The 9,308-nt window shown below is 40.6% G+C and overlaps 1 long non-coding RNA gene across 2 annotated transcripts; it reads left to right on the forward strand.

The window, feature by feature from the left end:
- Window positions 1-3,130: 3,130 nt before the first annotated feature.
- LOC142483880 (uncharacterized) lies at window positions 3,131-9,020 on the forward strand. 2 transcript variants are annotated; one of them, XR_012797481.1, is made up of 5 exons: window positions 3,131-3,231; window positions 3,323-3,389; window positions 3,755-3,780; window positions 6,099-6,253; window positions 8,637-9,020. It is a non-coding gene; the product is annotated as an uncharacterized LOC142483880 (long non-coding RNA). The 2 variants fall into 2 exon arrangements; XR_012797480.1 differs by lacking the exon at window positions 8,637-9,020 and adding an exon at window positions 7,269-7,328.
- The last annotated feature ends 288 nt before the right edge of the window (window positions 9,021-9,308 follow it).

Genomic DNA, 9,308 nt, shown 5'->3' on the forward strand with positions numbered 1-9,308 from the left:
CCGGTCTCTATCTTGTTTATTTGCCTCTTCCCTTTTGTGACTGACTGCGTCCTCGGTACTGTGAGTTTTTATTTCTTTATTCTCTCCAGGAGTTTCTAGATCACCAACTTCCCGCCCTCTTGGTGGTATGTGTCTAGCCTCTGTATTGAATGATACATTTTTAGTGTTATCAAATTTGGAATAGGTCCTATGTTTGTCTATTTTGGTTGGATAGCTCGATATGTTGGTTCTTAAAGTTTTGTTGCTATCTTCTCTACTCCTATATTCAAACATTTTCCTATCCTTTGGGGTGGTAGGTGGGACTAGTGTGACCCTTTGCCATTTGGGGTTGGACCCTACTAAGTAGTCTTCCTCATCTCGTCTAAATTTCTTATTTTTAGACTCTATCAGATTTCTTTCTATAGCATCTATTTCATCAGCTAGTTTTTGGTCTCTATTTAGGAAGGTGGGGTTGTCTGTGGAAATTTCTAATCTCTTCTGAATTAAAGTAACTTCTCGATCAATTTCTATCAAGGTCTTTGTATGATGTTTAATGATTAGTTTCATTAGACTGAATGAACACGCATCCATAGTTTCTTCCCATTGGACATTATATTCTGGGCCTCATGCAGTAAGCGTTGATAAGGGAAATATGGCCATTTTATAGCCAAAATTGGGTTTGAGATTCAGTAAGCGCCGATAAGTGCTTCATATCGCCAGGTTTCGGAGCCGATAATTTGGTTATGGCCAGTCGGCTGCCGATAAGCCTGTTTTCGACACTGATCGCCACTTTTTTAAATCGGCTGGATTCAACAAAAAAAAACAGCTTATCGGGGCTGATCGGCACTACGAAATTGAGATGTTATGGCCGATTTCTCCCGCCAACTAAAGTTGGCATTTTGGACGGGAGAACGATCGCTAAGGCTGCCGGAACGGCACTTAGAAAAAAAAAATCTTCTGTACATCAATGGAAGTCAATGGAGCGGGGACGTATAACAGTATAGTACTGTTTACGTTTCATTGCTCACAATGCAAGGGGGATTTGCATTACAGTGTGGGGGCATTCCCTGCATTGTGTCACAGCTGATGTGTCTTATTTGCATAACATTCGACTTTTACATGTTTTCAGCATTTGCGGGTCACATTACTCATCATGTGATGATGTGGCAAGGGAAAATACTATACTACACTCTTAAAGGAGAACCTCACATCATATCACACATTTTACTCAACTCAGCGACAATTATTTACATGATGTCACACATGTCACACATACACCGTATATTCATGTTCCTTTACATTACACAATGCTTGTAATGTGTCACGCATCTTTAAACCTTCATGTACATCTAAATTCTCATGTTTACATCTACGTTTGGGTCCTCCCTATTTTCATGACGTCACTTATTGGACGCTCAATCACATTGCATGTTTACATTGTAACCGTTGCATTACAAGCACTTCAACCTAACTTATACACACATGTACAGTAATTCATCATTGGGACACCTTGTAAACTCATTCTATAGCAACTATCCTCCTTACACAAATGCATGCATATGCACACGACTATTCATTGTTGGCAACATGTGACAATAACATGGCTAATTACACATGTTACACAAAACTTTTCCCACGTCAATCTCAGCCTTTTTGTCTCATTACATGACTGACTCTTGCGTTCACAAGTGTTACATGCATTGCACATGCAACTATTTATTTGCAAGCAATCTTTGTACAAAGCTTCACGTCACATCATTGCCAAATATCATCATTCCCTGCAGAATACACACAACAAATACTTAGAACAACAAGTGCACACAGCTTGCCACAGAAGTACTTTATTATGTTAATGTAACACCTTGCATTTTACTATGTCACCTGACATCATCACATACCTATTTAAAGGACGCACATTACCTGCTCATTCACAGCTACTCATTTCAAAATGTTGCGAATGTTTAGGAGACGCAGGAACATTCTTTTCTATGACATGCTTGCTGATCAAGAGAATGATATAGGGCAAGGTAGGGACACACCGAGGGACAGTGACAGTGACGCGGATACGACAGGGACAGGGAGAGGGACAGGCCGAGGGACAGGTAGAGGGACAGGAGATCAGAGGAGAAGACAGAGGAGACAACTTGTGCCTCGTCCGCGTCTGTACAGGGAGAGAACCCTGTTAGATGGGATGAGTGAGGAGGAGATTGTAAGTCGCTATCGTTTGAGTTCAGCAGCAATCTTATCTCTTTATGAGGAGATAAGGGGGGATTTAGATTTTTTCACAGCCAGAGGTCGTGCAGTCCCTGGGCTTGTTAAAATGCTGTGCTCATTACATTATCTTGCTTCCGCGTCATACCAGACAACTGTGGGCATAGTGGGCGGGGTCTCGCAATCTACATTCTCGCGGGCCTTGACCCAGTTTCTCTATGCACTCAATAGACGCGCTAGGAATTATATTCATTTTCCTACAGAGGCAACAGAGTGGCTGGAAGTCAGGACTGGCTTTTATAATATAGCAGGGATACCATCTGTGCTGGGTGCAATCGATTGCACACATGTTGCTTTGATTGCACCTAGTCAGAGTGAGCATGTGTACCGCAATCGGAAGCACTACCATTCACTCAATGTACAGGTGGTATGTGATGCCACGATGAGGATAATGCATGTGGTACCCAAGTTCCCTGGTTCCAGTCACGATTCCTCTATCCTGAGGAACTCTTCAGTCTTCCATGCGTTCGAAGAGGGTCATTTTGAACCTGGTTGGCTGCTGGGTGAGTACACATTTACATGTTCTAACACAAAACACATTTTGATTTAGGAATGTTGGCATTGTACAATTTGATCACTAATGTCAGCTTATGTGTGCTCCATTCATTATAGGTGACTCAGGATACGGAATTAGGCCGTGGCTCTTGACTCCGGTGCTAAACCCTCAAACTGAAGCAGAGGAGAGGTACAATGCAGCCCATATATCTACAAGATCTGTTATAGAGAGGACATTTGGCCTACTCAAGACCAGGTTTAGGTGTCTGGACAGAACTGGTGGGGCTCTTCTATACAAGCCTCAAAAAGTGTCTGATATTATCCTTGCCTGTTGCATTTTGCACAATGTTGCACTCAGGCACAATGTACAGTCAGACCTAGCTGAGGCTTTGGTAGACGAGCATCCCACCCATGTAGCTGCTGAAAATGAACAAACAGCCAGTGGTGGCCAGACACGACAGAATCTCATCAATTCATTTTTTTCTTGTAAGTACAAACTCATATGTTCCTAGTACTACTTTTATAGTTTAATTATGTTATATTAACAATAATGTTTCTTTATATAACCTTCTGTTAGGACACAGATGAATATGGGTTGCACACCTTTCTTTTCTCTGCTGTGTGCACAAAGGGATGTGGCACCGGTATGTTATTGTTGCACAGGTTATATAATCCCTCTTCAATTGTACTTTAGTTGTGTGTATGTGAATACAACTTGGGTAACAAAGCAATAATATTTTAGCATTGTGTTATTCCTTATGCTAAGACAAAACACATATTATGCCCATAATCATTCATGCTTCTAGTATGCTTACATACAATGTTATTGGTGCAGTGTAACATGTACATCCAGATGATGTGTACACCAGGCTGATTTACATTTTGAATGTCATTAAATATACATGGTGTTGCACATTTAACACCAAATACACACTTTGATGTGTTCTTTACGGTACTGAAGATGGCATGTCAATGTTTGCAATTTATATATTGTTCCTTTGCATTATAGGTATATTTGCAGTATGACTGATCATGGTATGTATATTTGCTGACATCTCTCATAAGATGTGGCTACCTCAATCTTCCTATAATTATTGGAACTAAAAACCCAACATATTGGTTTAAACACAAATGTTACATATATGTACTTTCTGTATCATGTATATGCATTTAGCTACTCTTGAGGTTTCATGTGCATTGTATTACAAAATGATTACTCACATTTCATCACATTTTATGTATGTTTCCTTATAATTTCCATTAATGTAATATAGAGGTGTTTGGAGAAAAGGGGATAACTGTACTTATTTGTTTACTTACGGGAGCACATTCATCACTAGCATAGACACACTTTTTAAGACAACTGTTTGTGTGTGTATCAATTGGTGTAGGATCCATGTATAACACCGACAAATGATAACACCAGCTTTATTATGGTAGCTTATATCATCATATTGACTATACTATGTATTTCTAAACGATTAATAAACACAGTAAACTATAGTTAGTTAGGTTAATGAAATATACACAGAAACGTACTTCATAACATGATGGTGATGTCATATTCAGAACATCATGCATTGGAGGGGACCATAACATCTGGCCAGTAACATTATTTGCTACAGTCCCAAACCATTTTATCTACATACCCATGTAACAAGAGATTTTAAAAATAAATGGCTACTTGGTTGTAAGTGTCCTTTACATTGGGAGAAGGAGTGGCTCACTGAGTAAAGACACACACTGGCACTGATAGTTTGAAGCAGGGGAGTCTGGTTCAATTCCCGGTGTGGGCTCCTTGTGACCTTGGCCAAGTCACTTTATCTCCCTGTGCCTCATGCGGCAAAAAAACATTTGTACGTTCCACGGGCCAGGGACCTCAGGCTGAAACATGTGTCTGTAAATCGCTGCGTACAACTAGCAGCCCTATACATGAACATGCTCATATTATTATTATTATTGTTACATAGTTTCGACAGTCATACGTTCCATTACATATTAGAATACACAAATGTGTTAGCAGAGTGGGAATGGTTGTTATATATAAAACACACCATGTCATAAAATGTTAGTAGTCATTAAAGAACACTCAATAAAAATTCATGAGGCACTCTTTTGCAACATCATTATGTTAATTAAGTGCTTATGCAATATAGGCATAAGGGTATCACATTTTTAATTGTTTGTTAATAAGCGCTGCAAGCAATATAAAATTAGTTCCATATGTAGTATAGTAGTCGGTGGCTCCTCCTCACAATCATCTCATATAAAGGTAGACTCTTCTGAAATCATACATTGATCCGATTGTATCTTCCCCGACATCTCTGAAATACAGCAAACACATGATGGTCAAAGATGGCACCTTACTAGATATGCATCCGTGACAACGCGTTACGCAGCTCTATATGATTGTGTAGATACACACGTCAGTCACTTATATGTTAGAAGTAAAACTGTTCATCAGTATGTAATGTTTCTTTAAATTTGTAGCAGGCATAACTATGTATAAGAAGTGAACGTTGCCTGTATACTGAAAGATGTGCGCGCACATCTTTGTGTGCGCACGCACTTCACGCTTGGCTCCACTAACTGTTAGCGCATGCGCAAAACAAAGCGTACGTTGTGCGTTCAATACATGTTGAAAATACCAGTAAACATAACATCTTTATTTCAAATACAATGAAGACGAAACTACATTCGTTCTAAACGAGTACATCTGTATTCTTTTTAAACAGACGTGTTTGAACAGAAAGCACGGCCGATAACACAATGCGCAAATGCAATACGTGTGACGTCATGTTAAGCCAGCGTGAAACGCACGCTAACACTCCTCCCACTCAATTAACATTCGGCTAACGCCCAGGGTACGCCTACAAACACTGAGCCGCACGCATCACACACTGCAGTTACCGTTACTATAACAAAACATGACAGCCAATAGGCTTTGAGGCGCGCACGTCGCTTGGGGGCGGGACTTACATCAGTAATCCTTTTTAAGGACGCCTTGGCCCATGACAAGGGTCCCACGTCATACGTGGTGGACCCGGTTTTCAATGTTGTAGATGTTGCATGATAACAAAACAGGTATGTGTTAGAGTAATGGAAAAATGTTGCTAATATGTTTAAAGGGATAGGAAAGTACGTATATTTATTCCGTCAGCAATGTGTACTACTCTTTCAGGTTCTACTATATTGTATTAGGAAACAATTTGTTTGTGATCGCTACATGTTATGCAGTCTGCAATGTTACGCTGTATCCACGCATTGAAAGTGAAAATGGTGGTTACAAAAAAAAAAAAAAATTTAAACGCAGAGTCAACGCATAACGATTGTTATATTTACCATTCTTCTAGAATTAACTCTTCGCCTGGCTGCAACTGGTCGCTCCAGAAATGCAAGGCATTTTCATCCACGCTTAACCCAACCGCTGAATCCAGTATGACACATATCTCCTCCAGGATGCGCTCATAGGAATCGCCACTGCTTTCTTCAAATAATTGGTCGGGAGGTAGGTTCATTTCTTCGGGTTCCCATTCCAATGCATTTTCAGCTGAAAGGCTTGGTACATAATCATAGTACTTTTGTTCTTGTACAATGTGGGTTTCAGGAATGGAGGCTGCAGATATTGCAGCACGTATCGATTCAAACGGATCAGTAGTAGCGGATACATTGCTATTGCCATTAGGAATAAATATGCCTTTCACGACAATATAAGTGCCGTCTTTCAGGAGAAATTGTTTTTCCGGGGCAATCTTCCAGAAACCATAGGTGTGTTGTAGCTTATCCTGGTCACGTTCAAAAAAGTCATTACTTGATAAAGTGAATCTTATTGAGGAATTAAAATTCCGTGCATGCTTACGGTCTTGGTAATAAGGATATTTTGCTCGAATGAAATCATCGATTTGGCGTGTGCTTGCTTTCTGTCCGCGACTGTTCAAGATGGCTTCACAGATCATGTACTTATACCCTAAAAGGGGATTAATATTGTTAACGAATTCATCAGCCATGTCTGAGTAGCACAAAAGCTGTGTGCAGGTCTGTGTTATTTGCTCATCAAAATGAATGTGCTGAATGGCTAACAAACTCCTGTTTTTCCTTGTCAAGGTCAACAAAACTAACTACTTTGACTCCTTATTTCAAACGCCAATTGGATTTGTTTGTCTAATTGGGTTAACAGTTGTGGTTCGTGATATGGGACTGTGGGAGAAACATTTCTCCTTCTTTTATCTCGTTTGTGAAAAACATCCCTAGACTTTGAATGCGTTCACATAGTGTTTTTTTGAAAACTAACAAAGACCACTGTGTGAAAATATTTCTTAGCCAGGCATATCAGTAAAAACAGACACCTGCAAAAAGAAATGTTTTTTCCCCGCTTACATTTCTGTGTGTATGTGAAAGTCTGGTTAACTCCCTGTCTGCATGAGTTTAAATACGTGTGTATATATATATATATATAAATATATCTCTCTTATAAAAATATATATATATTTATATATTATATTTTATTTTTTTTAATATTGCAGGAGTACACACAACATTGATGGCATTAAGTATACCTTGTATGAAACCTATTTAAATGGTGAGAAACATGATTGAATTAAGTAATAAACATTTGTTTAAGCACAATACTGTTAGAGTCTCATACTTAGGATATTTCTCAAACATTAGGCCTGTATTATTAAAATAGTGTTTTCACAAGGAAGCATGAAGTGTATTAGTTTGTAAAATACATGTATACCAGTTTATATAGTACTATATATATATATATATATATATATACACACACACACACACACACACACACACACACACACACACACACACACACACACACACACACACACACACACACACTCAGTGTGTGTGTATATATATTATTATACATTCTGAGAGGTTATTGAAACGAACACACAAATGATTAAAGGACAAAATTACAATGGCCAAGCAAGGCAAAGGTAAGTAATAATTTACACATAATCCTGCTGTACACGTACAAGAAAGATGTTTGCACTTACTTAGGTGTTTTTATAATTGCATGTGACTAATATGCATATGCAATTCTTACATCAATTAACACACCCAAATGCAATGTTTTGCTGCAAAGTCAATGGCAGCTTCTCTAAACTTAGCAACTGGCTCCTGGTGGACCATTACTGAACAGACGATTAAAACATAAATATTTATAACACAATTAATTATGAGTGTTAACATTTCCAAAACTTCACGTGTACAAGAACATAGTTGAAAGTTTGGAAACAACACAGTCTTCAGCATACATACAATAGTAATTAGATAATCTGAAGTCAACAAAACAAGGCCAAAGACATATTTTCTGAATTATAACATTTATTTTTTTTGTTCCTTTTGCGAGCGAGTAACAGGCCTGCTTGTTGTCTCTTGAATTTTTCTTTTGCCACCAACTTTAGGCACAACAGAGCCACTTTGAGTGGCCTCTGGCACTTCACGGGCAGGGCTTGTGGCCAGTGACTCACCTACAGGGCTTGTGGCCAGTGACTCACCTACAGGGCTTGTGGCCAGTGACTCACCTACAGGGCTTGTGGCCAGTGACTCACCTACAGGGCTTTTGGGCAGTGATTCACCTACAGGGCTTTTGGGCAGCGATTCACCTACAGGGCTTTTGGGCAGCGATTCACCTACAGGGCTTTTGGGCAGTGACTCACCTACAGGGCTTGTGGGTACTGACTGTTCACGGACAGGGCTTGTGGCAAGTGACTCACCGACAGAGCTTGTGCCCACTGACACATGTGAGCAAGTTGGTAGACACTGCACAAGTGATGGTCGGTCTGTTTCATGTGAGTCTTTTTTTGTTTTTGACCAAAAACTGGTCAGTAGTAACTGCTTGTGTTTTCTTTTTGTGGCCTCCTTTGTAGGTGTCAGCTGCTGAATTTGTACAGATGGCAGCGGTAGGATGTCGTCAGGAACCTGCACACCAATGTCTGCTACTTGACCGGTAACATTTGGGCCTGGTGAATGAATATCAGATGAATGTGGTGAAAACTGACCTGCATGAACAGATCCTGGCTGTGAGGTGTTGAATTGTGGTACATTAGTCATTCTCCAGTAATTAGCTTGTGTTTGCTGAACAACTAATGCTTCGAATGAGGTGTTGATTTTTTGCAACTGTTTAGGCACTTCAATGAAGACTCTGTGGAGATGTGCCAATTGTGATACTGTTTCTTCCTGCAGTCCAATCATCCTTTCCAGCACTGTCATCATGTCTGAATGGCGACGATTTTCTGCGTCCACTATTTTTCCCTCTGAAGCTACAATTGCATCGTACACTACCGACACACTTTATTGAAGTGTGGTCGGTACCGCAAGCCGGGAAATCTCCCGGCTTGCTAGTGGCCGCCCCTCGGCGTGCCGCGCGTCATAGACGCGCGGTCACGCGTCATCGGGAGCGTGCGCCCCCTGCACGCGTGTCCAGGGGCTCCCCGAGGGAGCCCTGGTGTCCCGCGATCGCGGGACAGCGGCAGGGGGTTCCGGGGGACCCGGCGGACCCGGCAGCGGTAGGGAGAGCGCCCCGATCGGAGGGCGCTCTT

The sequence above is a fragment of the Ascaphus truei genome, unplaced genomic scaffold (genome assembly GCF_040206685.1).
Source record: "Ascaphus truei isolate aAscTru1 unplaced genomic scaffold, aAscTru1.hap1 HAP1_SCAFFOLD_382, whole genome shotgun sequence".
In the NCBI taxonomy this organism is placed as follows: Eukaryota; Metazoa; Chordata; class Amphibia; order Anura; family Ascaphidae; genus Ascaphus; species Ascaphus truei.